Genomic DNA, 24,580 nt, shown 5'->3' on the forward strand with positions numbered 1-24,580 from the left:
CTTTGCAGCCTGGCTGCTGGCAGCTCTTTGCACTACTTCACGCTAGACCTTTTTCTTCACTTTTCGCCTTCTCTTAAGGGAACTTCATACTCCAACAGGAGCAGTACAAGAGCTGGGGGGAGGCCCTTATACCCACAGGTGTTGTTCAGCAACCAGTCACAGGCCGCAGCCGCCCTCTTTCAAAAGGGCTGGGCGCAAGGTCTGCGCAGGGCTAAGAAACCATCCCGGGGGTGAAAGAAAGAGCAAGCTGGACCAGAGCCCATTGTCCAGGAGTCGGCTAAGGAAGAAGTTGAGATGGTTGCCCGTGCCTGGAAGCGAAGCTGCTTTTCAGTCAGCTTCTCTTTTCTTAGGGCGCGTTGTCTGCAAAGATGTTCAGCCTGTGTTGCCCTGTAAATTGGTCTGCAGGTTACTAGCTATGGCTTCCAGCCCGGCGGGAGGCCCAGATACTATGGAAATGAAGCCTGCTATTATTAAAAGTAAAAAGCCACAACGCTGGTGGCCACCACGCCCGCTGCGGCTGCTAAGAGTGATAGCGGTAAGACTGAGAATACTAGGATTTTGCAAGGCCTAAAGAGTGCAAGAGAGAAAGCGAATGTAAAAGAAGCAAGTGTGCAGTGTAAAAAGTGAATGTAAAAATGGCATAGAGGAGAGTGACCCTGCTGGTGGAAGTGAGGAAAAGCAAAAGCCTACAGCACCTGGTATTCCCAGGCGGTCTCCCATCCAAGTACTAACCAGGCACGACCCTGCTTAGCTTCCGAGATCAGACGAGATCGGGCGTGTTGAGAGTGGTGTGGCCGAAGGCAGAGACAGGCTTCTCACTTACTCCTCTTCTACTTTGCAGCCTGGCTGCTGGCAGCTCTTTGCACTACTTCACGCTAGACCTTTTTCTTCACTTTTTGCCTTCTCTTAAGGGAACTTCATACTCCAACAGGAGCAGTGCAAGAGCTGGGGGCGGCCCTTATACCCACAGGTGTTGTTCAGCAACCAGTCACAGGCCACAGCCGCCCTCTTTCAAAAGGGCTGGGCGCAAGATCTGCGCAGGGCTAAGAAACCATCCCGGGGGTGAAAGAAAGAGCAAGCTGGACCAGAGCCCATTGTCCAGGAGTCGGCTAAGGAAGAAGTTGAGATGGTTGCCCGTGCCTGGAAGCGAAGCTGCTTTTCAGTCAGCTTCTCTTTTCTTAGGGCCCGTTGTCTGCAAAGATGTTCAGCCTGTGTTGCCCTGTAAATTGGTCTGCAGGTTACTAGCTATGGCTTCCAGCCCGGCGGGAGGCCCAGATACTATGGAAATGAAGCCTGCTATTATTAAAAGTAAAAAGCCACAACGCTGGTGGCCACCACGCCCGCTGCGGCTGCTAAGAGTGATAGCGGTAAGACTGAGAATACTAGGATTTTGCAAGGCCTAAAGAGTGCAAGAGAGAAAGCGAATGTAAAAGAAGCAAGTGTGCAGTGTAAAAATTGAATGTAAAAATGGCATAGAGGAGAGTGACCCCTGCTGGTGGAAGTGAGGAAAAGCAAAAGCCTACAGCACCTGGTATTCCCAGGCGGTCTCCCATCCAAGTACTAACCAGGCCCGACCCTGCTTAGCTTCCGAGATCAGACGAGATCGGGCGTGTTCAGGGTGGTGTGGCCGTAGGCAGAGACAGGCTTCTCACTTACTCCTCTTCTACTTTGCAGCCTGGCTGCTGGCAGCCCTTTGCACTACTTCACGCTAGACCTTTTTCTTCACTTTTTGCCTTCTCTTAAGGGAACTTCATACTCCAACAGGAGCAGTGCAAGAGCTGGGGGCGGCCCTTATACCCACAGGTGTTGTTCAGCAACCAGTCACAGGCCGCAGCCGCCCTCTTTCAAAAGGGCTGGGCGCAAGGTCTGCGCAGGGCTAAGAAACCATCCCGGGGGTGAAAGAAAGAGCAAGCTGGACCAGAGCCCATTGTCCAGGAGTCGGCTAAGGAAGAAGTTGAGATGGTTGCCCGTGCCTGGAAGCGAAGCTGCTTTTCAGTCAGCTTCTCTTTTCTTAGGGCACGTTGTCTGCAAAGATGTTCAGCCTGTGTTGCCCTGTAAATTGGTCTGCAGGTTACTAGCTATGGCTTCCAGCCCGGCGGGAGGCCCAGATACTATGGAAATGAAGCCTGCTATTATTAAAAGTAAAAAGCCACAACGCTGGTGGCCACCACGCCCGCTGCGGCTGCTAAGAGTGATAGCGGTAAGACTGAGAATACTAGGATTTTGCAAGGCCTAAAGAGTGCAAGAGAGAAAGCGAATGTAAAAGAAGCAAGTGTGCAGTGTAAAAAGTGAATGTAAAAATGGCATAGAGGAGAGTGACCCCTGCTGGTGGAAGTGAGGAAAAGCAAAAGCCTACAGCACCTGGTATTCCCAGGCGGTCTCCCATCCAAGTACTAACCAGGCCCAACCCTGCTTAGCTTCCGAGATCAGACGAGATCGGGCGTGTTCAGGGTGGTGTGGCCGTAGGCGGAGACAAACTTCTCACTTACTCCTCTTCTACTTTGCAGCCTGGCTGCTGGCAGCTCTTTGCACTACTTCACGCTAGACCTTTTTCTTCACTTTTTGCCTTCTCTTAAGGGAACTTCATACTCCAACAGGAGCAGTGCAAGAGCTGGGGGCGGCCCTTATACCCACAGGTGTTGTTCAGCAACCAGTCACAGGCCGCAGCCGCCCTCTTTCAAAAGGGCTGGGCGCAAGGTCTGCGCAGGGCTAAGAAACCATCCCGGGGGTGAAAGAAAGAGCAAGCTGGACCAGAGCCCATTGTCCAGGAGTCGGCTAAGGAAGAAGTTGAGATGGTTGCCCGTGCCTGGAAGCGAAGCTGCTTTTCAGTCAGCTTCTCTTTTCTTAGGGCACGTTGTCTGCAAAGATGTTCAGCCTGTGTTGCCCTGTAAATTGGTCTGCAGGTTACTAGCTATGGCTTCCAGCCCGGCGGGAGGCCCAGATACTATGGAAATGAAGCCTGCTATTATTAAAAGTAAAAAGCCACAACGCTGGTGGCCACCACGCCCGCTGCGGCTGCTAAGAGTGATAGCGGTAAGACTGAGAATACTAGGATTTTGCAAGGCCTAAAGAGTGCAAGAGAGAAAGCGAATGTAAAAGAAGCAAGTGTGCAGTGTAAAAAGTGAATGTAAAAATGGCATAGAGGAGAGTGACCCCTGCTGGTGGAAGTGAGGAAAAGCAAAAGCCTACAGCACCTGGTATTCCCAGGCGGTCTCCCATCCAAGTACTAACCAGGCCCGACCCTGCTTAGCTTCCGAGATCAGACGAGATCGGGCGTGTTCAGGGTGGTGTGGCCGTAGGCAGAGACAGGCTTCTCACTTACTCCTCTTCTACTTTGCAGCCTGGCTGCTGGCAGCTCTTTGCACTACTTCACGCTAGACCTTTTTCTTCACTTTTCGCCTTCTCTTAAGGGAACTTCATACTCCAACAGGAGCAGTACAAGAGCTGGGGGGAGGCCCTTATACCCACAGGTGTTGTTCAGCAACCAGTCACAGGCCGCAGCCGCCCTCTTTCAAAAGGGCTGGGCGCAAGGTCTGCGCAGGGCTAAGAAACCATCCCGGGGGTGAAAGAAAGAGCAAGCTGGACCAGAGCCCATTGTCCAGGAGTCGGCTAAGGAAGAAGTTGAGATGGTTGCCCGTGCCTGGAAGCGAAGCTGCTTTTCAGTCAGCTTCTCTTTTCTTAGGGCGCGTTGTCTGCAAAGATGTTCAGCCTGTGTTGCCCTGTAAATTGGTCTGCAGGTTACTAGCTATGGCTTCCAGCCCGGCGGGAGGCCCAGATACTATGGAAATGAAGCCTGCTATTATTAAAAGTAAAAAGCCACAACGCTGGTGGCCACCACGCCCGCTGCGGCTGCTAAGAGTGATAGCGGTAAGACTGAGAATACTAGGATTTTGCAAGGCCTAAAGAGTGCAAGAGAGAAAGCGAATGTAAAAGAAGCAAGTGTGCAGTGTAAAAAGTGAATGTAAAAATGGCATAGAGGAGAGTGACCCTGCTGGTGGAAGTGAGGAAAAGCAAAAGCCTACAGCACCTGGTATTCCCAGGCGGTCTCCCATCCAAGTACTAACCAGGCACGACCCTGCTTAGCTTCCGAGATCAGACGAGATCGGGCGTGTTGAGAGTGGTGTGGCCGTAGGCAGAGACAGGCTTCTCACTTACTCCTCTTCTACTTTGCAGCCTGGCTGCTGGCAGCTCTTTGCACTACTTCACGCTAGACCTTTTTCTTCACTTTTTGCCTTCTCTTAAGGGAACTTCATACTCCAACAGGAGCAGTGCAAGAGCTGGGGGCGGCCCTTATACCCACAGGTGTTGTTCAGCAACCAGTCACAGGCCACAGCCGCCCTCTTTCAAAAGGGCTGGGCGCAAGGTCTGCGCAGGGCTAAGAAACCATCCCGGGGGTGAAAGAAAGAGCAAGCTGGACCAGAGCCCATTGTCCAGGAGTCGGCTAAGGAAGAAGTTGAGATGGTTGCCCGTGCCTGGAAGCGAAGCTGCTTTTCAGTCAGCTTCTCTTTTCTTAGGGCCCGTTGTCTGCAAAGATGTTCAGCCTGTGTTGCCCTGTAAATTGGTCTGCAGGTTACTAGCTATGGCTTCCAGCCCGGCGGGAGGCCCAGATACTATGGAAATGAAGCCTGCTATTATTAAAAGTAAAAAGCCACAACGCTGGTGGCCACCACGCCCGCTGCGGCTGCTAAGAGTGATAGCGGTAAGACTGAGAATACTAGGATTTTGCAAGGCCTAAAGAGTGCAAGAGAGAAAGCGAATGTAAAAGAAGCAAGTGTGCAGTGTAAAAAGTGAATGTAAAAATGGCATAGAGGAGAGTGACCCCTGCTGGTGGAAGTGAGGAAAAGCAAAAGCCTACAGCACCTGGTATTCCCAGGCGGTCTCCCATCCAAGTACTAACCAGGCCCGACCCTGCTTAGCTTCCGAGATCGGGCGTGTTCAGGGTGGTGTGGCCCTAGGCAGAGACAGGCTTCTCACTTACTCCTCTTCTACTTTGCAGCCTGGCTGCTGGCAGCTCTTTGCACTACTTCACGCTAGACCTTTTTCTTCACTTTTTGCCTTCTCTTAAGGGAACTTCATACTCCAACAGGAGCAGTGCAAGAGCTGGGGGCGGCCCTTATACCCACAGGTGTTGTTCAGCAACCAGTCACAGGCCGCAGCCGCCCTCTTTCAAAAGGGCTGGGCGCAAGGTCTGCGCAGGGCTAAGAAACCATCCCGGGGGTGAAAGAAAGAGCAAGCTGGACCAGAGCCCATTGTCCAGGAGTCGGCTAAGGAAGAAGTTGAGATGGTTGCCCGTGCCTGGAAGCGAAGCTGCTTTTCAGTCAGCTTCTCTTTTCTTAGGGCCCGTTGTCTGCAAAGATGTTCAGCCTGTGTTGCCCTGTAAATTGGTCTGCAGGTTACTAGCTATGGCTTCCAGCCCGGCGGGAGGCCCAGATACTATGGAAATGAAGCCTGCTATTATTAAAAGTAAAAAGCCACAACGCTGGTGGCCACCACGCCCGCTGCGGCTGCTAAGAGTGATAGCGGTAAGACTGAGAATACTAGGATTTTGCAAGGCCTAAAGAGTGCAAGAGAGAAAGCGAATGTAAAAGAAGCAAGTGTGCAGTGTAAAAAGTGAATGTAAAAATGGCATAGAGGAGAGTGACCCCTGCTGGTGGAAGTGAGGAAAAGCAAAAGCCTACAGCACCTGGTATTCCCAGGCGGTCTCCCATCCAAGTACTAACCAGGCCCGACCCTGCTTAGCTTCCGAGATCGGGCGTGTTCAGGGTGGTGTGGCCCTAGGCAGAGACAGGCTTCTCACTTACTCCTCTTCTACTTTGCAGCCTGGCTGCTGGCAGCTCTTTGCACTACTTCACGCTAGACCTTTTTCTTCACTTTTTGCCTTCTCTTAAGGGAACTTCATACTCCAACAGGAGCAGTGCAAGAGCTGGGGGCGGCCCTTATACCCACAGGTGTTGTTCAGCAACCAGTCACAGGCCGCAGCCGCCCTCTTTCAAAAGGGCTGGGCGCAAGGTCTGCGCAGGGCTAAGAAACCATCCCGGGGGTGAAAGAAAGAGCAAGCTGGACCAGAGCCCATTGTCCAGGAGTCGGCTAAGGAAGAAGTTGAGATGGTTGCCCGTGCCTGGAAGCGAAGCTGCTTTTCAGTCAGCTTCTCTTTTCTTAGGGCACGTTGTCTGCAAAGATGTTCAGCCTGTGTTGCCCTGTAAATTGGTCTGCAGGTTACTAGCTATGGCTTCCAGCCCGGCGGGAGGCCCAGATACTATGGAAATGAAGCCTGCTATTATTAAAAGTAAAAAGCCACAACGCTGGTGGCCACCACGCCCGCTGCGGCTGCTAAGAGTGATAGCGGTAAGACTGAGAATACTAGGATTTTGCAAGGCCTAAAGAGTGCAAGAGAGAAAGCGAATGTAACAGAAGCAAGTGTGCAGTGTAAAAAGTGAATGTAAAAATGGCATAGAGGAGAGTGACCCCTGCTGGTGGAAGTGAGGAAAAGCAAAAGCCTACAGCACCTGGTATTCCCAGGCGGTCTCCCATCCAGGTACTAACCAGGCCCGCGCCTACTTAGCTTCCGAGATCAGACGAGATCGGGCGTGTTCAGGGTGGTGTGGCCGTAGGCAGAGACAGGCTTCTCACTTACTCCTCTTCTACTTTGCAGCCTGGCTGCTGGCAGCTCTTTGCACTACTTCACGCTAGACCTTTTTCTTCACTTTTTGCCTTCTCTTAAGGGAACTTCATACTCCAACAGGAGCAGTGCAAGAGCTGGGGGGCGGCCCTTATACCCACAGGTGTTGTTCAGCAACCAGTCACAGGCCGCAGCCGCCCTCTTTCAAAAGGGCTGGGCGCAAGGTCTGCGCAGGGCTAAGAAACCATCCCGGGGGTGAAAGAAAGAGCAAGCTGGACCAGAGCCCATTGTCCAGTAGTCGGCTAAGGAAGAAGTTGAGATGGTTGCCCGTGCCTGGAAGCGAAGCTGCTTTTCAGTCAGCTTCTCTTTTCTTAGGGCGCGTTGTCTGCAAAGATGTTCAGCCTGTGTTGCCCTGTAAATTGGTCTGCAGGTTACTAGCTATGGCTTCCAGCCCGGCGGGAGGCCCAGATACTATGGAAATGAAGCCTGCTATTATTAAAAGTAAAAAGCCACAACGCTGGTGGCCACCACGCCCGCTGCGGCTGCTAAGAGTGATAGCGGTAAGACTGAGAATACTAGGATTTTGCAAGGCCTAAAGAGTGCAAGAGAGAAAGCGAATGTAAAAGAAGCAAGTGTGCAGTGTAAAAAGTGAATGTAAAAATGGCATAGAGGAGAGTGACCCCTGCTGGTGGAAGTGAGGAAAAGCAAAAGCCTACAGCACCTGGTATTCCCAGGCGGTCTCCCATCCAAGTACTAACCAGGCCCGACCCTGCTTAGCTTCCGAGATCAGACGAGAAAGGGCGTGTTCAGGGTGGTGTGGCTGTAGGCAGAGACAGGCTTCTCACTTACTCCTCTTCTACTTTGCAGCCTGGCTGCTGGCAGCCCTTTGCACTACTTCACGCTAGACCTTTTTCTTCACTTTTTGCCTTCTCTTAAGGGAACTTCATACTCCAACAGGAGCAGTGCGAGAGCTGGGGGCGGCCCTTATACCCACAGGTGTTGTTCAGCAACCAGTCACAGGCCGCAGCCGCCCTCTTTCAAAAGGGCTGGGCGCAAGGTCTGCGCAGGGCTAAGAAACCATCCCGGGGGTGAAAGAAAGAGCAAGCTGGACCAGAGCCCATTGTCCAGTAGTCGGCTAAGGAAGAAGTTGAGATGGTTGCCCGTGCCTGGAAGCGAAGCTGCTTTTCAGTCAGCTTCTCTTTTCTTAGGGCGCGTTGTCTGCAAAGATGTTCAGCCTGTGTTGCCCTGTAAATTGGTCTGCAGGTTACGAGCTATGGCTTCCAGCCCGGCGGGAGGCCCAGATACTATGGAAATGAAGCCTGCTATTATTAAAAGAAAAAAGCCACAACGCTGGTGGCCACCACGCCCGCTGCGGCTGCTAAGAGTGATAGCGGTAAGACTGAGAATACTAGGATTTTGCAAGGCCTAAAGAGTGCAAGAGAGAAAGCGAATGTAAAAGAAGCAAGTGTGCAGTGTAAAAAGTGAATGTAAAAATGGCATAGAGGAGAGTGACCCCTGCTGGTGGAAGTGAGGAAAAGCAAAATCCTACAGCACCTGGTATTCCCAGGCGGTCTCCCATCCAAGTACTAACCAGGCCCGACGCTGCTTAGCTTCCGAGATCAGACAAGATCGGGCGTGTTCAGGGTGGTGTGGCCGTAGGCAGAGACAGACTTCTCACTTACTCCTCTTCTACTTTGCAGCCTGGCTGCTGGCAGCCCTTTGCACTACTTCACGCTAGACCTTTTTCTTCACTTTTTGCCTTCTCTTAAGGGAATTTCATACTCCAACAGGAGCAGTGCAAGAGCTGGGGGCGGCCCTTATACCCACAGATGTTGTTCAGCAACCAGTCACAGGCCGCAGCCGCCCTCTTTCAAAAGGGCTGGGCGCAAGGTCTGCGCAGGGCTAAGAAACCATCCCGGGGGTGAAAGAAAGAGCAAGCTGGACCAGAGCCCATTGTCCAGGAGTCGGCTAAGGAAGAAGTTGAGATGGTTGCCCGTGCCTGGAAGCGAAGCTGCTTTTCAGTCAGCTTCTCTTTTCTTAGGGCACGTTGTCTGAAAAGATGTTCAGCCTGTGTTGCCCTGTAAATTGGTCTGCAGGTTACTAGCTATGGCTTCCAGCCCGGCGGGAGGCCCAGATACTATGGAAATGAAGCCTGCTATTATTAAAAGTAAAAAGCCACAACGCTGGTGGCCACCACGCCCGCTGCCGCTGCTAAGAGTGATAGCGGTAAGACTGAGAATACTAGGATTTTGCAAGGCCTAAAGAGTGCAAGAGAGAAAGCGAATGTAAAAGAAGCAAGTGTGCAGTGTAAAAAGTGAATGTAAAAATGGCATAGAGGAGAGTGACCCCTGCTGGTGGAAGTGAGGAAAAGCAAAAGCCTACAGCACCTGGTATTCCCAGGCGGTCTCCCATCCAAGTACTAACCAGGCCCGACCCTGCTTAGCTTCCGAGATCAGACGAGATCGGGCGTGTTCAGGGTGGTGTGGCCGTAGGCAGAGACAGGCTTCTCACTTACTCCTCAAATACTTTGCAGCCTGGCTGCTGGCAGCTCTTTGCACTACTTCACGCTAGACCTTCTTCTTCACTTTTTGCCTTCTCTTAAGGGAACTTCATACTCCAACAGGAGCAGTGCAAGAGCTGGGGGGCGGCCCTTATACCCACAGGTGTTGTTCAGCAACCAGTCACAGGCCGCAGCCGCCCTCTTTCAAAAGGGCTGGGCGCAAGGTCTGCGCAGGGCTAAGAAACCATCCCGGGGGTGAAAGAAAGAGCAAGCTGGACCAGAGCCCATTGTCCAGTAGTCGGCTAAGGAAGAAGTTGAGATGGTTGCCCGTGCCTGGAAGCGAAGCTGCTTTTCAGTCAGCTTCTCTTTTCTTAGGGCGCGTTGTCTGCAAAGATGTTCAGCCTGTGTTGCCCTGTAAATTGGTCTGCAGGTTACTAGCTATGGCTTCCAGCCCGGCGGGAGGCCCAGATACTATGGAAATGAAGCCTGCTATTATTAAAAGTAAAAAGCCACAACGCTGGTGGCCACCACGCCCGCTGCGGCTGCTAAGAGTGATAGCGGTAAGACTGAGAATACTAGGATTTTGCAAGGCCTAAAGAGTGCAAGAGAGAAAGCGAATGTAAAAGAAGCAAGTGTGCAGTGTAAAAAGTGAATGTAAAAATGGCATAGAGGAGAGTGACCCCTGCTGGTGGAAGTGAGGAAAAGCAAAAGCCTACAGCACCTGGTATTCCCAGGCGGTCTCCCATCCAAGTACTAACCAGGCCCGACCCTGCTTAGCTTCCGAGATCAGACGAGATCGGGTGTGTTCAGGGTGGTGTGGCCGTAGGCAGAGACAGGCTTCTCACTTACTCCTCTTCTACTTTGCAGCCTGGCTGCTGGCAGCCCTTTGCACTACTTCACGCTAGACCTTTTTCTTCACTTTTTGCCTTCTCTTAAGGGAACTTCATACTCCAACAGGAGCAGTGCAAGAGCTGGGGGCGGCCCTTATACCCACAGGTGTTGTTCAGCAACCAGTCACAGGCCGCAGCCGCCCTCTTTCAAAAGGGCTGGGCGCAAGGTCTGCGCAGGGCTAAGAAACCATCCCGGGGGTGAAAGAAAGAGCAAGCTGGACCAGAGCCCATTGTCCAGGAGTCGGCTAAGGAAGAAGTTGAGATGGTTGCCCGTGCCTGGAAGCGAAGCTGCTTTTCAGTCAGCTTCTCTTTTCTTAGGGCACGTTGTCTGCAAAGATGTTCAGCCTGTGTTGCCCTGTAAATTGGTCTGCAGGTTACTAGCTATGGCTTCCAGCCCGGCGGGAGGCCCAGATACTATGGAAATGAAGCCTGCTATTATTAAAAGTAAAAAGCCACAACGCTGGTGGCCACCACACCCGCTGCGGCTGCTAAGAGTGATAGCGGTAAGACTGAGAATACTAGGATTTTGCAAGGCCTAAAAAGTGCAAGAGAGAAAGCGAATGTAAAAGAAGCAAGTGTGCAGTGTAAAAAGTGAATGTAAAAATGGCATAGAGGAGAGTGACCCCTGCTGGTGGAAGTGAGGAAAAGCAAAAGCCTACAGCACCTGGTATTCCCAGGCGGTCTCCCATCCAAGTACTAACCAGGCCCGACCCTGCTTAGCTTCCGAGATCAGGCGTGTTCAGGGTGGTGTGGCCGTAGGCGGAGACAAACTTCTCACTTACTCCTCTTCTACTTTGCAGCCTGGCTGCTGGCAGCTCTTTGCACTACTTCACGCTAGACCTTTTTCTTCACTTTTTGCCTTCTCTTAAGGGAACTTCATACTCCAACAGGAGCAGTGCAAGAGCTGGGGGCGGCCCTTATACCCACAGGTGTTGTTCAGCAACCAGTCACAGGCCGCAGCCGCCCTCTTTCAAAAGGGCTGGGCGCAAGGTCTGCGCAGGGCTAAGAAACCATCCCGGGGGTGAAAGAAAGAGCAAGCTGGACCAGAGCCCATTGTCCAGGAGTCGGCTAAGGAAGAAGTTGAGATGGTTGCCCGTGCCTGGAAGCGAAGCTGCTTTTCAGTCAGCTTCTCTTTTCTTAGGGCACGTTGTCTGCAAAGATGTTCAGCCTGTGTTGCCCTGTAAATTGGTCTGCAGGTTACTAGCTATGGCTTCCAGCCCGGCGGGAGGCCCAGATACTATGGAAATGAAGCCTGCTATTATTAAAAGTAAAAAGCCACAACGCTGGTGGCCACCACGCCCGCTGCGGCTGCTAAGAGTGATAGCGGTAAGACTGAGAATACTAGGATTTTGCAAGGCCTAAAGAGTGCAAGAGAGAAAGCGAATGTAAAAGAAGCAAGTGTGCAGTGTAAAAAGTGAATGTAAAAATGGCATAGAGGAGAGTGACCCCTGCTGGTGGAAGTGAGGAAAAGCAAAAGCCTACAGCACCTGGTATTCCCAGGCGGTCTCCCATCCAAGTACTAACCAGGCCCGACCCTGCTTAGCTTCCGAGATCAGACGAGATCAGGCGTGTTCAGGGTGGTGTGGCCGTAGGCAGAGACAGGCTTCTCACTTACTCCTCTTCTACTTTGCAGCCTGGCTGCTGGCAGCTCTTTGCACTACTTCACGCTAGACCTTCTTCTTCACTTTTTGCCTTCTCTTAAGGGAACTTCATACTCCAACAGGAGCAGTGCAAGAGCTGGGGGGCGGCCCTTATACCCACAGGTGTTGTTCAGCAACCAGTCACAGGCCGCAGCCGCCCTCTTTCAAAAGGGCTGGGCGCAAGGTCTGCGCAGGGCTAAGAAACCATCCCGGGGGTGAAAGAAAGAGCAAGCTGGACCAGAGCCCATTGTCCAGTAGTCGGCTAAGGAAGAAGTTGAGATGGTTGCCCGTGCCTGGAAGCGAAGCTGCTTTTCAGTCAGCTTCTCTTTTCTTAGGGCGCGTTGTCTGCAAAGATGTTCAGCCTGTGTTGCCCTGTAAATTGGTCTGCAGGTTACTAGCTATGGCTTCCAGCCCGGCGGGAGGCCCAGATACTATGGAAATGAAGCCTGCTATTATTAAAAGTAAAAAGCCACAACGCTGGTGGCCACCACGCCCGCTGCGGCTGCTAAGAGTGATAGCGGTAAGACTGAGAATACTAGGATTTTGCAAGGCCTAAAGAGTGCAAGAGAGAAAGCGAATGTAAAAGAAGCAAGTGTGCAGTGTAAAAATTGAATGTAAAAATGGCATAGAGGAGAGTGACCCCTGCTGGTGGAAGTGAGGAAAAGCAAAAGCCTACAGCACCTGGTATTCCCAGGCGGTCTCCCATCCAAGTACTAACCAGGCCCGACCCTGCTTAGCTTCCGAGATCAGACGAGATCGGGCGTGTTCAGGGTGGTGTGGCCGTAGGCAGAGACAGGCTTCTCACTTACTCCTCTTCTACTTTGCAGCCTGGCTGCTGGCAGCCCTTTGCACTACTTCACGCTAGACCTTTTTCTTCACTTTTTGCCTTCTCTTAAGGGAACTTCATACTCCAACAGGAGCAGTGCAAGAGCTGGGGGCGGCCCTTATACCCACAGGTGTTGTTCAGCAACCAGTCACAGGCCGCAGCCGCCCTCTTTCAAAAGGGCTGGGCGCAAGGTCTGCGCAGGGCTAAGAAACCATCCCGGGGGTGAAAGAAAGAGCAAGCTGGACCAGAGCCCATTGTCCAGGAGTCGGCTAAGGAAGAAGTTGAGATGGTTGCCCGTGCCTGGAAGCGAAGCTGCTTTTCAGTCAGCTTCTCTTTTCTTAGGGCACGTTGTCTGCAAAGATGTTCAGCCTGTGTTGCCCTGTAAATTGGTCTGCAGGTTACTAGCTATGGCTTCCAGCCCGGCGGGAGGCCCAGATACTATGGAAATGAAGCCTGCTATTATTAAAAGTAAAAAGCCACAACGCTGGTGGCCACCACGCCCGCTGCGGCTGCTAAGAGTGATAGCGGTAAGACTGAGAATACTAGGATTTTGCAAGGCCTAAAGAGTGCAAGAGAGAAAGCGAATGTAAAAGAAGCAAGTGTGCAGTGTAAAAAGTGAATGTAAAAATGGCATAGAGGAGAGTGACCCCTGCTGGTGGAAGTGAGGAAAAGCAAAAGCCTACAGCACCTGGTATTCCCAGGCGGTCTCCCATCCAAGTACTAACCAGGCCCAACCCTGCTTAGCTTCCGAGATCAGACGAGATCGGGCGTGTTCAGGGTGGTGTGGCCGTAGGCGGAGACAAACTTCTCACTTACTCCTCTTCTACTTTGCAGCCTGGCTGCTGGCAGCTCTTTGCACTACTTCACGCTAGACCTTTTTCTTCACTTTTTGCCTTCTCTTAAGGGAACTTCATACTCCAACAGGAGCAGTGCAAGAGCTGGGGGCGGCCCTTATACCCACAGGTGTTGTTCAGCAACCAGTCACAGGCCGCAGCCGCCCTCTTTCAAAAGGGCTGGGCGCAAGGTCTGCGCAGGGCTAAGAAACCATCCCGGGGGTGAAAGAAAGAGCAAGCTGGACCAGAGCCCATTGTCCAGGAGTCGGCTAAGGAAGAAGTTGAGATGGTTGCCCGTGCCTGGAAGCGAAGCTGCTTTTCAGTCAGCTTCTCTTTTCTTAGGGCACGTTGTCTGCAAAGATGTTCAGCCTGTGTTGCCCTGTAAATTGGTCTGCAGGTTACTAGCTATGGCTTCCAGCCCGGCGGGAGGCCCAGATACTATGGAAATGAAGCCTGCTATTATTAAAAGTAAAAAGCCACAACGCTGGTGGCCACCACGCCCGCTGCGGCTGCTAAGAGTGATAGCGGTAAGACTGAGAATACTAGGATTTTGCAAGGCCTAAAGAGTGCAAGAGAGAAAGCGAATGTAAAAGAAGCAAGTGTGCAGTGTAAAAAGTGAATGTAAAAATGGCATAGAGGAGAGTGACCCCTGCTGGTGGAAGTGAGGAAAAGCAAAAGCCTACAGCACCTGGTATTCCCAGGCGGTCTCCCATCCAAGTACTAACCAGGCCCGACCCTGCTTAGCTTCCGAGATCAGACGAGATCGGGCGTGTTCAGGGTGGTGTGGCCGTAGGCAGAGACAGGCTTCTCACTTACTCCTCTTCTACTTTGCAGCCTGGCTGCTGGCAGCTCTTTGCACTACTTCACGCTAGACCTTTTTCTTCACTTTTCGCCTTCTCTTAAGGGAACTTCATACTCCAACAGGAGCAGTACAAGAGCTGGGGGGAGGCCCTTATACCCACAGGTGTTGTTCAGCAACCAGTCACAGGCCGCAGCCGCCCTCTTTCAAAAGGGCTGGGCGCAAGGTCTGCGCAGGGCTAAGAAACCATCCCGGGGGTGAAAGAAAGAGCAAGCTGGACCAGAGCCCATTGTCCAGGAGTCGGCTAAGGAAGAAGTTGAGATGGTTGCCCGTGCCTGGAAGCGAAGCTGCTTTTCAGTCAGCTTCTCTTTTCTTAGGGCGCGTTGTCTGCAAAGATGTTCAGCCTGTGTTGGCCTGTAAATTGGTCTGCAGGTTACTAGCTATGGCTTCCAGCCCGGCGGGAGGCCCAGATACTATGGAAATGAAGCCTGCTATTATTAAAAGTAAAAAGCCACAACGCTGGTGGCCACCACGCCCGCTGCGGCTGCTAAGAGTGATAGCGGTAAGACTGAGAATACTAGGATTTTGCAAGGCCTAAAGAGTGCAAGAGAGAAAGCGAATGTAAAAGAAGCAAGTGTGCAGTGTAAAAAGTGAATGTAAAAATGGCATAGAGGAGAGTGACCCTGCTGGTGGAAGTGAGGAAAAGCAAAAGCCTACAGCACCTGGTATTCCCAGGCGGTCTCCCATCCAAGTACTAACCAGGCACGACCCTGCTTAGCTTCCGAGATCAGACGAGATCGGGCGTATTGAGAGTGGTGTGGCCGTAGGCAGAGACAGGCTTCTCACTTACTCCTCTTCTACTTTGCAGCCTGGCTGCTGGCAGCTCTTTGCACTACTTCACGCTAGACCTTTTTCTTCACTTTTTGCCTTCTCTTAAGGGAACTTCATACTCCAACAGGAGCAGTGCAAGAGCTGGGGGCGGCCCTTATACCCACAGGTGTTGTTCAGCAACCAGTCACAGGCCACAGCCGCCCTCTTTCAAAAGGGCTGGGCGCAAGGTCTGCGCAGGGCTAAGAAACCATCCCGGGGGTGAAAGAAAGAGCAAGCTGGACCAGAGCCCATTGTCCAGGAGTCGGCTAAGGAAGAAGTTGAGATGGTTGCCCGTGCCTGGAAGCGAAGCTGCTTTTCAGTCAGCTTCTCTTTTCTTAGGGCCCGTTGTCTGCAAAGATGTTCAGCCTGTGTTGCCCTGTAAATTGGTCTGCAGGTTACTAGCTATGGCTTCCAGCCCGGCGGGAGGCCCAGATACTATGGAAATGAAGCCTGCTATTATTAAAAGTAAAAAGCCACAACGCTGGTGGCCACCACGCCCGCTGCGGCTGCTAAGAGTGATAGCGGTAAGACTGAGAATACTAGGATTTTGCAAGGCCTAAAGAGTGCAAGAGAGAAAGCGAATGTAAAAGAAGCAAGTGTGCAGTGTAAAAATTGAATGTAAAAATGGCATAGAGGAGAGTGACCCCTGCTGGTGGAAGTGAGGAAAAGCAAAAGCCTACAGCACCTGGTATTCCCAGGCGGTCTCCCATCCAAGTACTAACCAGGCCCGACCCTGCTTAGCTTCCGAGATCAGACGAGATCGGGCGTGTTCAGGGTGGTGTGGCCGTAGGCAGAGACAGGCTTCTCACTTACTCCTCTTCTACTTTGCAGCCTGGCTGCTGGCAGCCCTTTGCACTACTTCACGCTAGACCTTTTTCTTCACTTTTTGCCTTCTCTTAAGGGAACTTCATACTCCAACAGGAGCAGTGCAAGAGCTGGGGGCGGCCCTTATACCCACAGGTGTTGTTCAGCAACCAGTCACAGGCCGCAGCCGCCCTCTTTCAAAAGGGCTGGGCGCAAGGTCTGCGCAGGGCTAAGAAACCATCCCGGGGGTGAAAGAAAGAGCAAGCTGGACCAGAGCCCATTGTCCAGGAGTCGGCTAAGGAAGAAGTTGAGATGGTTGCCCGTGCCTGGAAGCGAAGCTGCTTTTCAGTCAGCTTCTCTTTTCTTAGGGCACGTTGTCTGCAAAGATGTTCAGCCTGTGTTGCCCTGTAAATTGGTCTGCAGGTTACTAGCTATGGCTTCCAGCCCGGCGGGAGGCCCAGATACTATGGAAATGAAGCCTGCTATTATTAAAAGTAAAAAGCCACAACGCTGGTGGCCACCACGCCCGCTGCGGCTGCTAAGAGTGATAGCGGTAAGACTGAGAATACTAGGATTTTGCAAGGCCTAAAGAGTGCAAGAGAGAAAGCGAATGTAAAAGAAGCAAGTGTGCAGTGTAAAAAGTGAATGTAAAAATGGCATAGAGGAGAGTGACCCCTGCTGGTGGAAGTGAGGAAAAGCAAAAGCCTACAGCACCTGGTATTCCCAGGCGGTCTCCCATCCAAGTACTAACCAGGCCCAACCCTGCTTAGCTTCCGAGATCAGACGAGATCGGGCGTGTTCAGGGTGGTGTGGCCGTAGGCGGAGACAAACTTCTCACTTACTCCTCTTCTACTTTGCAGCCTGGCTGCTGGCAGCTCTTTGCACTACTTCACGCTAGACCTTTTTCTTCACTTTTTGCCTTCTCTTAAGGGAACTTCATACTCCAACAGGAGCAGTGCAAGAGCTGGGGGCGGCCCTTATACCCACAGGTGTTGTTCAGCAACCAGTCACAGGCCGCAGCCGCCCTCTTTCAAAAGGGCTGGGCGCAAGGTCTGCGCAGGGCTAAGAAACCATCCCGGGGGTGAAAGAAAGAGCAAGCTGGACCAGAGCCCATTGTCCAGGAGTCGGCTAAGGAAGAAGTTGAGATGGTTGCCCGTGCCTGGAAGCGAAGCTGCTTTTCAGTCAGCTTCTCTTTTCTTAGGGCACGTTGTCTGCAAAGATGTTCAGCCTGTGTTGCCCTGTAAATTGGTCTGCAGGTTACTAGCTATGGCTTCCAGCCCGGCGGGAGGCCCAGATACTATGGAAATGAAGCCTGCTATTATTAAAAGTAAAAAGCCACAACGCTGGTGGCCACCACGCCCGCTGCGGCTGCTAAGAGTGATAGCGGTAAGACTGAGAATACTAGGATTTTGCAAGGCCTAAAGAGTGCAAGAGAGAAAGCGAATGTAAAAGAAGCAAGTGTGCAGTGTAAAAAGTGAATGTAAAAATGGCATAGAGGAGAGTGACCCCTGCTGGTGGAAGTGAGGAAAAGCAAAAGCCTACAGCACCTGGTATTCCCAGGCGGTCTCCCATCCAAGTACTAACCAGGCCCGACCCTGCTTAGCTTCCGAGATCAGACGAGATCGGGCGTGTTCAGGGTGGTGTGGCCGTAGGCAGAGACAGGCTTCTCACTTACTCCTCTTCTACTTTGCAGCCTGGCTGCTGGCAGCTCTTTGCACTACTTCACGCTAGACCTTTTTCTTCACTTTTCGCCTTCTCTTAAGGGAACTTCATACTCCAACAGGAGCAGTACAAGAGCTGGGGGGAGGCCCTTATACCCACAGGTGTTGTTCAGCAACCAGTCACAGGCCGCAGCTGCCCTCTTTCAAAAGGGCTGGGCGCAAGGTCTGCGCAGGGCTAAGAAACCATCCCGGGGGTGAAAGAAAGAGCAAGCTGGACCAGAGCCCATTGTCCAGGAGTCGGCTAAGGAAGAAGTTGAGATGGTTGCCCGTGCCTGGAAGCGAAGCTGCTTTTCAGTCAGCTTCTCTTTTCTTAGGGCGCGTTGTCTGCAAAGATGTTCAGCCTGTGTTGCCCTGTAAATTGGTCTGCAGGTTACTAGCTATGGCTTCCAGCCCGGCGGGAGGCCCAGATACTATGGAAATGAAGCCTGCTATTATTAAAAGTAAAAAGCCACAACGCTGGTGGCCACCACGCCCGCTGCGGCTGCTAAGAGTGATAGCGGTAAGACTGAGAATACTAGGATTTTGCAAGGCCTAAAGAGTGCAAGAGAGAAAGCGAATGTAAAAGAAGCAAGTGTGCAGTGTAAAAAGTGAATGTAAAAATGGCATAGAGGAGAGTGACCCTGCTGGTGGAAGTGAGGAAAAGCAAAAGCCTACAGCACCTGGTATTCCCAGGCGGTCTCCCATCCAAGTACTAACCAGGCACGACCCTGCTTAGCTTCCGAGATCAGACGAGATCGGGCGTGTTGAGAGTGGTGTGGCCGTAGGCAGAGACAGGCTTCTCACTTACTCCTCTTCTACTTTGCAGCCTGGCTGCTGGCAGCTCTTTGCACTACTTCACGCTAGACCTTTTTCTTCACTTTTTGCCTTCTCTTAAGGGAACTTCATACTCCAACAGGAGCAGTGCAAGAGCTGGGGGCGGCCCTTATACCCACAGGTGTTGTTCAGCAACCAGTCACAGGCCACAGCCGCCCTCTTTCAAAAGGGCTGGGCGCAAGGTCTGCGCAGGGCTAAGAAACCATCCCGGGGGTGAAAGAAAGAGCAAGCTGGACCAGAGCCCATTGTCCAGGAGTCGGCTAAGGAAGAAGTTGAGATGGTTGCCCGTGCCTGGAAGCGAAGCTGCTTTTCAGTCAGCTTCTCTTTTCTTAGGGCCCGTTGTCTGCAAAGATGTTCAGCCTGTGTTGCCCTGTAAATTGGTCTGCAGGTTACTAGCTATGGCTTCCAGCCCGGCGGGAGGCCCAGATACTATGGAAATGAAGCCTGCTATTATTAAAAGTAAAAAGCCACAACGCTGGTGGCCACCACGCCCGCTGCGGCTGCTAAGAGTGATAGCAGTAAGACTGAGAATACTAGGATTTTGCAAGGCCTAAAGAGTGCAAGAGAGAAAGCGAATGTAAAAGAAGCAAGTGTGCAGTGTAAAAAGTGAATGTAAAAATGGCATAGAGGAGAGTGACCCCTGCTGGTGGAAGTGAGGAAAAGCAAAAGCCTACAGCACCTGGTATTCCCAGGCGGTCTCCCATCCAAGTACTAACCAGGCCCGACCCTGCTTAGCTTCCGAGATCGGGCGTGTTCAGGGTGGTGTGGCCCTAGGCAGAGACAGGCTTCTCACTTACTCCTCTTCTACTTTGCAGCCTGGCTGCTGGCAGCTCTTTGCACTACTTCACGCTAGACCTTTTTCTTCACTTTTTGCCTTCTCTTAAGGGAACTTCATACTCCAACAGGAGCAGTGCAAGAGCTGGGGGCGGCCCTTATACCCACAGGTGTTGTTCAGCAACCAGTCACAGGCCGCAGCCGCCCTCTTTCAAAAGGGCTGGGCGCAAGGTCTGCGCAGGGCTAAGAAACCATCCCGGGGGTGAAAGAAAGAGCAAGCTGGACCAGAGCCCATTGTCCAGGAGTCGGCTAAGGAAGAAGTTGAGATGGTTGCCCGTGCCTGGAAGCGAAGCTGCTTTTCAGTCAGCTTCTCTTTTCTTAGGGCCCGTTGTCTGCAAAGATGTTCAGCCTGTGTTGCCCTGTAAATTGGTCTGCAGGTTACTAGCTATGGCTTCCAGCCCGGCGGGAGGCCCAGATACTATGGAAATGAAGCCTGCTATTATTAAAAGTAAAAAGCCACAACGCTGGTGGCCACCACGCCCGCTGCGGCTGCTAAGAGTGATAGCGGTAAGACTGAGAATACTAGGATTTTGCAAGGCCTAAAGAGTGCAAGAGAGAAAGCGAATGTAAAAGAAGCAAGTGTGCAGTGTAAAAAGTGAATGTAAAAATGGCATAGAGGAGAGTGACCCCTGCTGGTGGAAGTGAGGAAAAGCAAAAGCCTACAGCACCTGGTATTCCCAGGCGGTCTCCCATCCAAGTACTAACCAGGCCCGACCCTGCTTAGCTTCCGAGATCGGGCGTGTTCAGGGTGGTGTGGCCCTAGGCAGAGACAGGCTTCTCACTTACTCCTCTTCTACTTTGCAGCCTGGCTGCTGGCAGCTCTTTGCACTACTTCACGCTAGACCTTTTTCTTCACTTTTTGCCTTCTCTTAAGGGAACTTCATACTCCAACAGGAGCAGTGCAAGAGCTGGGGGCGGCCCTTATACCCACAGGTGTTGTTCAGCAACCAGTCACAGGCCGCAGCCGCCCTCTTTCAAAAGGGCTGGGCGCAAGGTCTGCGCAGGGCTAAGAAACCATCCCGGGGGTGAAAGAAAGAGCAAGCTGGACCAGAGCCCATTGTCCAGGAGTCGGCTAAGGAAGAAGTTGAGATGGTTGCCCGTGCCTGGAAGCGAAGCTGCTTTTCAGTCAGCTTCTCTTTTCTTAAGGCACGTTGTCTGCAAAGATGTTCAGCCTGTGTTGCCCTGTAAATTGGTCTGCAGGTTACTAGCTATGGCTTCCAGCCCGGCGGGAGGCCCAGATACTATGGAAATGAAGCCTGCTATTATTAAAAGTAAAAAGCCACAACGCTGGTGGCCACCACGCCCGCTGCGGCTGCTAAGAGTGATAGCGGTAAGACTGAGAATACTAGGATTTTGCAAGGCCTAAAGAGTGCAAGAGAGAAAGCGAATGTAACAGAAGCAAGTGTGCAGTGTAAAAAGTGAATGTAAAAATGGCATAGAGGAGAGTGACCCCTGCTGGTGGAAGTGAGGAAAAGCAAAATCCTACAGCACCTGGTATTCCCAGGCGGTCTCCCATCCAAGTACTAACCAGGCCCGACGCTGCTTAGCTTCCGAGATCAGACAAGATCGGGCGTGTTCAGGGTGGTGTGGCCGTAGGCAGAGACAGACTTCTCACTTACTCCTCTTCTACTTTGCAGCCTGGCTGCTGGCAGCTCTTTGCACTACTTCACGCTAGACCTTTTTCTTCACTTTTTGCCTTCTCTTAAGGGAACTTCATACTCCAACAGGAGCAGTGCAAGAGCTGGGGGGCGGCCCTTATACCCACAGGTGTTGTTCAGCAACCAGTCACAGGCCGCAGCCGCCCTCTTTCAAAAGGGCTGGGCGCAAGGTCTGCGCAGGGCTAAGAAACCATCCCGGGGGTGAAAGAAAGAGCAAGCTGGACCAGAGCCCATTGTCCAGTAGTCGGCTAAGGAAGAAGTTGAGATGGTTGCCCGTGCCTGGAAGCGAAGCTGCTTTTCAGTCAGCTTCTCTTTTCTTAGGGCGCGTTGTCTGCAAAGATGTTCAGCCTGTGTTGCCCTGTAAATTGGTCTGCAGGTTACTAGCTATGGCTTCCAGCCCGGCGGGAGGCCCAGATACTATGGAAATGAAGCCTGCTATTATTAAAAGTAAAAAGCCAGAACGCTGGTGGCCACCACGCCCGCTGCGGCTGCTAAGAGTGATAGCGGTAAGACTGAGAATACTAGGATTTTGCAAGGCCTAAAGAGTGCAAGAGAGAAAGCGAATGTAAAAGAAGCAAGTGTGCAGTGTAAAAAGTGAATGTAAAAATGGCATAGAGGAGAGTGACCCCTGCTGGTGGAAGTGAGGAAAAGCAAAAGCCTACAGCACCTGGTATTCCCAGGCGGTCTCCCATCCAAGTACTAACCAGGCCCGACCCTGCTTAGCTTCCGAGATCAGACGAGAAAGGGCGTGTTCAGGGTGGTGTGGCTGTAGGCAGAGACAGGCTTCTCACTTACTCCTCTTCTACTTTGCAGCCTGGCTGCTGGCAGCCCTTTGCACTACTTCACGCTAGACCTTTTTCTTCACTTTTTGCCTTCTCTTAAGGGAACTTCATACTCCAACAGGAGCAGTGCGAGAGCTGGGGGCGGCCCTTATACCCACAGGTGTTGTTCAGCAACCAGTCACAGGCCGCAGCCGCCCTCTTTCAAAAGGGCTGGGCGCAAGGTCTGCGCAGGGCTAAGAAACCATCCCGGGGGTGAAAGAAAGAGCAAGCTGGACCAGAGCCCATTGTCCAGTAGTCGGCTAAGGAAGAAGTTGAGATGGTTGCCCGTGCCTGGAAGCGAAGCTGCTTTTCAGTCAGCTTCTCTTTTCTTAGGGCGCGTTGTCTGCAAAGATGTTCAGCCTGTGTTGCCCTGTAAATTGGTCTGCAGGTTACGAGCTATGGCTTCCAGCCCGGCGGGAGGCCCAGATACTATGGAAATGAAGCCTGCTATTATTAAAAGAAAAAAGCCACAACGCTGGTGGCCACCACGCCCGCTGCGGCTGCTAAGAGTGATAGCGGTAAGACTGAGAATACTAGGATTTTGCAAGGCCTAAAGAGTGCAAGAGAGAAAGCGAATGTAAAAGAAGCAAGTGTGCAGTGTAAAAAGTGAATGTAAAAATGGCATAGAGGAGAGTGACCCCTGCTGGTGGAAGTGAGGAAAAGCAAAATCCTACAGCACCTGGTATTCCCAGGCGGTCTCCCATCCAAGTACTAACCAGGCCCGACGCTGCTTAGCTTCCGAGATCAGACAAGATCGGGCGTGTTCAGGGTGGTGTGGCCGTAGGCAGAGACAGACTTCTCACTTACTCCTCTTCTACTTTGCAGCCTGGCTGCTGGCAGCCCTTTGCACTACTTCACGCTAGACCTTTTTCTTCACTTTTTGCCTTCTCTTAAGGGAATTTCATACTCCAACAGGAGCAGTGCAAGAGCTGGGGGCGGCCCTTATACCCACAGGTGTTGTTCAGCAACCAGTCACAGGCCGCAGCCGCCCTCTTTCAAAAGGGCTGGGCGCAAGGTCTGCGCAGGGCTAAGAAACCATCCCGGGGGTGAAAGAAAGAGCAAGCTGGACCAGAGCCCATTGTCCAGGAGTCGGCTAAGGAAGAAGTTGAGATGGTTGCCCGTGCCTGGAAGCGAAGCTGCTTTTCAGTCAGCTTCTCTTTTCTTAGGGCACGTTGTCTGAAAAGATGTTCAGCCTGTGTTGCCCTGTAAATTGGTCTGCAGGTTACTAGCTATGGCTTCCAGCCCGGCGGGAGGCCCAGATACTATGGAAATGAAGCCTGCTATTATTAAAAGTAAAAAGCCACAACGCTGGTGGCCACCACGCCCGCTGCCGCTGCTAAGAGTGATAGCGGTAAGACTGAGAATACTAGGATTTTGCAAGGCCTAAAGAGTGCAAGAGAGAAAGCGAATGTAACAGAAGCAAGTGTGCAGTGTAAAAAGTGAATGTAAAAATGGCATAGAGGAGAGTGACCCCTGCTGGTGGAAGTGAGGAAAAGCAAAAGCCTACAGCACCTGGTATTCCCAGGCGGTCTCCCATCCAGGTACTAACCAGGCCCGCGCCTACTTAGCTTCCGAGATCAGACGAGATCGGGCGTGTTCAGGGTGGTGTGGCCGTAGGCAGAGACAGGCTTCTCACTTACTCCTCTTCTACTTTGCAGCCTGGCTGCTGGCAGCTCTTTGCACTACTTCACGCTAGACCTTTTTCTTCACTTTTTGCCTTCTCTTAAGGGAACTTCATACTCCAACAGGAGCAGTGCAAGAGCTGGGGGGCGGCCCTTATACCCACAGGTGTTGTTCAGCAACCAGTCACAGGCCGCAGCCGCCCTCTTTCAAAAGGGCTGGGCGCAAGGTCTGCGCAGGGCTAAGAAACCATCCCGGGGGTGAAAGAAAGAGCAAGCTGGACCAGAGCCCATTGTCCAGTAGTCGGCTAAGGAAGAAGTTGAGATGGTTGCCCGTGCCTGGAAGCGAAGCTGCTTTTCAGTCAGCTTCTCTTTTCTTAGGGCGCGTTGTCTGCAAAGATGTTCAGCCTGTGTTGCCCTGTAAATTGGTCTGCAGGTTACTAGCTATGGCTTCCAGCCCGGCGGGAGGCCCAGATACTATGGAAATGAAGCCTGCTATTATTAAAAGTAAAAAGCCAGAACGCTGGTGGCCACCACGCCCGCTGCGGCTGCTAAGAGTGATAGCGGTAAGACTGAGAATACTAGGATTTTGCAAGGCCTAAAGAGTGCAAGAGAGAAAGCGAATGTAAAAGAAGCAAGTGTGCAGTGTAAAAAGTGAATGTAAAAATGGCATAGAGGAGAGTGACCCCTGCTGGTGGAAGTGAGGAAAAGCAAAAGCCTACAGCACCTGGTATTCCCAGGCGGTCTCCCATCCAAGTACTAACCAGGCCCGACCCTGCTTAGCTTCCGAGATCAGACGAGAAAGGGCGTGTTCAGGGTGGTGTGGCTGTAGGCAGAGACAGGCTTCTCACTTACTCCTCTTCTACTTTGCAGCCTGGCTGCTGGCAGCCCTTTGCACTACTTCACGCTAGACCTTTTTCTTCACTTTTTGCCTTCTCTTAAGGGAACTTCATACTCCAACAGGAGCAGTGCGAGAGCTGGGGGCGGCCCTTATACCCACAGGTGTTGTTCAGCAACCAGTCACAGGCCGCAGCCGCCCTCTTTCAAAAGGGCTGGGCGCAAGGTCTGCGCAGGGCTAAGAAACCATCCCGGGGGTGAAAGAAAGAGCAAGCTGGACCAGAGCCCATTGTCCAGTAGTCGGCTAAGGAAGAAGTTGAGATGGTTGCCCGTGCCTGGAAGCGAAGCTGCTTTTCAGTCAGCTTCTCTTTTCTTAGGGCGCGTTGTCTGCAAAGATGTTCAGCCTGTGTTGCCCTGTAAATTGGTCTGCAGGTTACGAGCTATGGCTTCCAGCCCGGCGGGAGGCCCAGATACTATGGAAATGAAGCCTGCTATT

At 52.2% G+C, this 24,580-nt stretch overlaps 24 non-coding genes and 5 pseudogenes across 24 annotated transcripts; all 29 read right to left on the bottom strand.

Annotated features, from left to right (window-relative positions):
* Positions 1 to 683: 683 nt before the first annotated feature.
* On the bottom strand, positions 684 to 802 carry LOC142190304 (5S ribosomal RNA). The gene has a single exon (XR_012714225.1). It is a non-coding gene; the product is annotated as a 5S ribosomal RNA (ribosomal RNA).
* Positions 803 to 1,516: 714 nt separating this feature from the next.
* On the bottom strand, positions 1,517 to 1,635 carry LOC142189685 (5S ribosomal RNA). Its single transcript, XR_012713645.1, has one exon. It is a non-coding gene; the product is annotated as a 5S ribosomal RNA (ribosomal RNA).
* A 714-nt stretch (positions 1,636 to 2,349) lies between these two features.
* Positions 2,350 to 2,468, bottom strand: LOC142191042 (5S ribosomal RNA). Its single transcript, XR_012714659.1, has one exon. It is a non-coding gene; the product is annotated as a 5S ribosomal RNA (ribosomal RNA).
* Positions 2,469 to 3,182: 714 nt separating this feature from the next.
* LOC142189687 (5S ribosomal RNA) lies at positions 3,183 to 3,301 on the bottom strand. The gene has a single exon (XR_012713646.1). It is a non-coding gene; the product is annotated as a 5S ribosomal RNA (ribosomal RNA).
* A 714-nt stretch (positions 3,302 to 4,015) lies between these two features.
* LOC142190240 (5S ribosomal RNA) lies at positions 4,016 to 4,134 on the bottom strand. Its single transcript, XR_012714165.1, has one exon. It is a non-coding gene; the product is annotated as a 5S ribosomal RNA (ribosomal RNA).
* A 714-nt stretch (positions 4,135 to 4,848) lies between these two features.
* On the bottom strand, positions 4,849 to 4,957 carry LOC142190407 (5S ribosomal RNA; annotated as a pseudogene).
* Positions 4,958 to 5,671: 714 nt separating this feature from the next.
* On the bottom strand, positions 5,672 to 5,780 carry LOC142190410 (5S ribosomal RNA; annotated as a pseudogene).
* A 714-nt stretch (positions 5,781 to 6,494) lies between these two features.
* LOC142190217 (5S ribosomal RNA) lies at positions 6,495 to 6,613 on the bottom strand. Its single transcript, XR_012714143.1, has one exon. It is a non-coding gene; the product is annotated as a 5S ribosomal RNA (ribosomal RNA).
* Positions 6,614 to 7,328: 715 nt separating this feature from the next.
* LOC142190271 (5S ribosomal RNA) lies at positions 7,329 to 7,447 on the bottom strand. Its single transcript, XR_012714193.1, has one exon. It is a non-coding gene; the product is annotated as a 5S ribosomal RNA (ribosomal RNA).
* A 714-nt stretch (positions 7,448 to 8,161) lies between these two features.
* LOC142190279 (5S ribosomal RNA) lies at positions 8,162 to 8,280 on the bottom strand. Its single transcript, XR_012714201.1, has one exon. It is a non-coding gene; the product is annotated as a 5S ribosomal RNA (ribosomal RNA).
* Positions 8,281 to 8,994: 714 nt separating this feature from the next.
* LOC142189688 (5S ribosomal RNA) lies at positions 8,995 to 9,113 on the bottom strand. Its single transcript, XR_012713647.1, has one exon. It is a non-coding gene; the product is annotated as a 5S ribosomal RNA (ribosomal RNA).
* A 715-nt stretch (positions 9,114 to 9,828) lies between these two features.
* LOC142190598 (5S ribosomal RNA) lies at positions 9,829 to 9,947 on the bottom strand. The gene has a single exon (XR_012714284.1). It is a non-coding gene; the product is annotated as a 5S ribosomal RNA (ribosomal RNA).
* Positions 9,948 to 10,661: 714 nt separating this feature from the next.
* LOC142190404 (5S ribosomal RNA) lies at positions 10,662 to 10,770 on the bottom strand (annotated as a pseudogene).
* Positions 10,771 to 11,484: 714 nt separating this feature from the next.
* Positions 11,485 to 11,603, bottom strand: LOC142189794 (5S ribosomal RNA). Its single transcript, XR_012713748.1, has one exon. It is a non-coding gene; the product is annotated as a 5S ribosomal RNA (ribosomal RNA).
* A 715-nt stretch (positions 11,604 to 12,318) lies between these two features.
* On the bottom strand, positions 12,319 to 12,437 carry LOC142189689 (5S ribosomal RNA). Its single transcript, XR_012713648.1, has one exon. It is a non-coding gene; the product is annotated as a 5S ribosomal RNA (ribosomal RNA).
* A 714-nt stretch (positions 12,438 to 13,151) lies between these two features.
* Positions 13,152 to 13,270, bottom strand: LOC142191053 (5S ribosomal RNA). The gene has a single exon (XR_012714670.1). It is a non-coding gene; the product is annotated as a 5S ribosomal RNA (ribosomal RNA).
* A 714-nt stretch (positions 13,271 to 13,984) lies between these two features.
* Positions 13,985 to 14,103, bottom strand: LOC142189690 (5S ribosomal RNA). The gene has a single exon (XR_012713649.1). It is a non-coding gene; the product is annotated as a 5S ribosomal RNA (ribosomal RNA).
* A 714-nt stretch (positions 14,104 to 14,817) lies between these two features.
* On the bottom strand, positions 14,818 to 14,936 carry LOC142190224 (5S ribosomal RNA). Its single transcript, XR_012714150.1, has one exon. It is a non-coding gene; the product is annotated as a 5S ribosomal RNA (ribosomal RNA).
* A 714-nt stretch (positions 14,937 to 15,650) lies between these two features.
* LOC142189691 (5S ribosomal RNA) lies at positions 15,651 to 15,769 on the bottom strand. The gene has a single exon (XR_012713650.1). It is a non-coding gene; the product is annotated as a 5S ribosomal RNA (ribosomal RNA).
* A 714-nt stretch (positions 15,770 to 16,483) lies between these two features.
* LOC142191066 (5S ribosomal RNA) lies at positions 16,484 to 16,602 on the bottom strand. The gene has a single exon (XR_012714681.1). It is a non-coding gene; the product is annotated as a 5S ribosomal RNA (ribosomal RNA).
* A 714-nt stretch (positions 16,603 to 17,316) lies between these two features.
* On the bottom strand, positions 17,317 to 17,435 carry LOC142189692 (5S ribosomal RNA). Its single transcript, XR_012713651.1, has one exon. It is a non-coding gene; the product is annotated as a 5S ribosomal RNA (ribosomal RNA).
* A 714-nt stretch (positions 17,436 to 18,149) lies between these two features.
* Positions 18,150 to 18,268, bottom strand: LOC142190241 (5S ribosomal RNA). The gene has a single exon (XR_012714166.1). It is a non-coding gene; the product is annotated as a 5S ribosomal RNA (ribosomal RNA).
* Positions 18,269 to 18,982: 714 nt separating this feature from the next.
* LOC142190411 (5S ribosomal RNA) lies at positions 18,983 to 19,091 on the bottom strand (annotated as a pseudogene).
* A 714-nt stretch (positions 19,092 to 19,805) lies between these two features.
* Positions 19,806 to 19,914, bottom strand: LOC142190412 (5S ribosomal RNA; annotated as a pseudogene).
* A 714-nt stretch (positions 19,915 to 20,628) lies between these two features.
* On the bottom strand, positions 20,629 to 20,747 carry LOC142190280 (5S ribosomal RNA). Its single transcript, XR_012714202.1, has one exon. It is a non-coding gene; the product is annotated as a 5S ribosomal RNA (ribosomal RNA).
* Positions 20,748 to 21,462: 715 nt separating this feature from the next.
* LOC142190272 (5S ribosomal RNA) lies at positions 21,463 to 21,581 on the bottom strand. Its single transcript, XR_012714194.1, has one exon. It is a non-coding gene; the product is annotated as a 5S ribosomal RNA (ribosomal RNA).
* Positions 21,582 to 22,295: 714 nt separating this feature from the next.
* On the bottom strand, positions 22,296 to 22,414 carry LOC142190281 (5S ribosomal RNA). The gene has a single exon (XR_012714203.1). It is a non-coding gene; the product is annotated as a 5S ribosomal RNA (ribosomal RNA).
* A 714-nt stretch (positions 22,415 to 23,128) lies between these two features.
* LOC142190218 (5S ribosomal RNA) lies at positions 23,129 to 23,247 on the bottom strand. Its single transcript, XR_012714144.1, has one exon. It is a non-coding gene; the product is annotated as a 5S ribosomal RNA (ribosomal RNA).
* A 715-nt stretch (positions 23,248 to 23,962) lies between these two features.
* LOC142190273 (5S ribosomal RNA) lies at positions 23,963 to 24,081 on the bottom strand. Its single transcript, XR_012714195.1, has one exon. It is a non-coding gene; the product is annotated as a 5S ribosomal RNA (ribosomal RNA).
* Positions 24,082 to 24,580: the final 499 nt, after the last annotated feature.

This window comes from Leptodactylus fuscus, chromosome 1 (assembly GCF_031893055.1).
Source record: "Leptodactylus fuscus isolate aLepFus1 chromosome 1, aLepFus1.hap2, whole genome shotgun sequence".
In the NCBI taxonomy this organism is placed as follows: Eukaryota; Metazoa; Chordata; class Amphibia; order Anura; family Leptodactylidae; genus Leptodactylus; species Leptodactylus fuscus.